Source organism: Cherax quadricarinatus, chromosome 51 (genome assembly GCF_038502225.1).
Source record: "Cherax quadricarinatus isolate ZL_2023a chromosome 51, ASM3850222v1, whole genome shotgun sequence".
Classification (NCBI taxonomy): domain Eukaryota; kingdom Metazoa; phylum Arthropoda; class Malacostraca; order Decapoda; family Parastacidae; genus Cherax; species Cherax quadricarinatus.
The window spans coordinates 2,804,272-2,806,771 of record NC_091342.1 but is presented as its reverse complement, the minus strand read 5'-3'; positions in this window follow the sequence as shown (position 1 = coordinate 2,806,771).

The window sequence follows — 2,500 nt, the reverse complement described above, 5'->3', positions numbered from 1 at the left end:
GAATTCTGTTCCACTTCCCCATGGAGATAACAGGAAATAAACAAGAACAAGAACTAGAAAGAAAATAGAAGAAAACCCAGAGGGGTGTGTATATGCATGTATATGCTTGTACATGTATGTGTAGTGTGACCTAAGTGTAAGTAGAAGTAGCAAGACGTACCTGAAATCTTGCATATTTATGAGACAGAACAAAGACACCAGCAATTCTACCATCATGTAAAACAATTACAGGTTTCCGTTTTACACACTTGGCAGGACGGTAGAACCTCCCTGGGCGGTTGTTGTCTAACAACCTACTACCTACAATATATATATATATATATATATATATGATATATATATATATATATATCATATATATATATATATATATATGATATATATATATCATATGATATATATATATATATATATATATATATATATATATATATATATATATATATATATATATATATAAAACAAACCAATCAATGAAAGAATAAAGAAATTCCAAGCGCTTTCATGACTATCACACTTATCATGGAACTATGAAATTAAAGCATCCAAGGAAGCTATATAAAGGGTCAGGCCAGCACCTCACTATCAGATCCACAACGGTTAAACACCATGACGCGCGCCGACCCAACTTGGATAGGTCCTTTGCACAACTCACCCACCTATCCAAGTTGGGTCGGCGCACGTCAGGTGTTAAACCGTTGTGGGATCTGATAGTGAGGTGCTGGCCAGACCCCTTATATAGCTTCCGTGGATGCTTTACTTTTTATAGTTCCTTGATAATGTGAGTAGTCACGAAAGCGCTTGGAATTTCTCTATTCTTTCAGAGGTGGTTGTTTTACATATTCTGAAATCACCTGTTTACTGTGATCTTATTGCATATATATATATATATATATATATATATATATATATATATATATATATATATATATATATATATATATATATATATATATATATGTATATATATATATATATATATATATATATATATATATATATATATATATATATATATATATATATATATATTATGTAAGCAAAATAAATTCTTGTAATTACAAGAACATTAAACATTTCATCATTTTCATTTCAAAGAGAAACTAAATATCTTCCAGATAAGCGTCATTTTCTCAGCAAAATAAGCGTCCACTGCACCTTACAATGTCATTTTCGTTTTAGCTGGGATCTCACTCTTGAAAATGGTGAGCTGAGAGCAACACGGCCATCCACAGAGGGGTAACTGTGGCAGGTGTTTATGTTCAACACAGCGATGCTTTCACCCTGGCCTCACCATCAGGCAGCAACAGCAAGTCAACATCGTCAAAGAGGATTTTCAACGCTTGGCCAAGTGAGTCAACGTTGGGAGAATTGCTCGGTATTGAGCAGAGTAAATGAACAGGTGAAAAGCGTTTTTTTGGTGCGGACAATTTTGTGTTTGAGTAGATATCGCTTAAGGTTTCTGAATGTGTGTTTTTGTTTGTGCTTGTGTGTATGTATATATGTGTGTGTGTGTGTGTGTGTGTATGTGTGTGTAGCCTCGTGTTTATCCGCTTGCGTAGTAGAGTATGAATATACAAGATAATGAAAGTCATATATGCAGTAAAAGTTTAGGCTAAGTAAACTCAGTGATAGAAGACTGGAATTCAACACAACACACGATCTTTTGGAATTGTATGGATAAAAAGGGTGAAATGATTCGTAGAGATATAAGTCTGGTACAAATAAGCAATATTATTATTACATCGATGTTACGTATGCCTGTGTGAAATGCATCCATAATACTAATGATTTTATACATTACGTTAAGCATAATGGTGGGAACTATATCGAAAATACTCTTGCTGGTGTGAATTATACCGGTAAAACACACTCTGTTTTTAAGTCTGGAGGAAAGTGGTCAACTATCACTTATGACATTTTGGTTAGTGTGAGAGACGGAGCATTATTTTCTCTTCATGTTTATGATAACAGACAGATGCCATTGAAATTTAACAGACTCAGACATCCCGAAAATATCTGTTTACTGAAGACTCAAAAAATCGCTGAGGTAAATGTCACTACTAATGCATTAACTTTTAAACTGGTCACTTGTGGTATAAAAACTGATGATTCACAGTTGAGTCTGGGAAAAATATTACGACCTTGAAATGGGAATGAATAAAAGGAAGAGGGAAAATACTGACATTTCAGAATTAATAGGAAATTCCATTTTTTACTTGCTCGACTGAAAACGAAAGAGAGAGAGAGAGAGAGAGAGAGAGAGAGAGACAGAGAGAGAGAGGAACTACAAGACAGAGAGAGAGAGGAACTACAAGACAGAGAGAGAGAGGAACTACAAGACAGAGAGAGAGAGAGAGAGAGAGAGAGAGATACAGACAGACAGAGAGAGAGAGAGAGACAGAGAGAGAGATAGAGAGAGAGAGAGAGAGAGAGATTATATTTAACTTTAAAATTTTAAGATTAAACCACCCAATAGACTGACTAAAATATTCTCTCT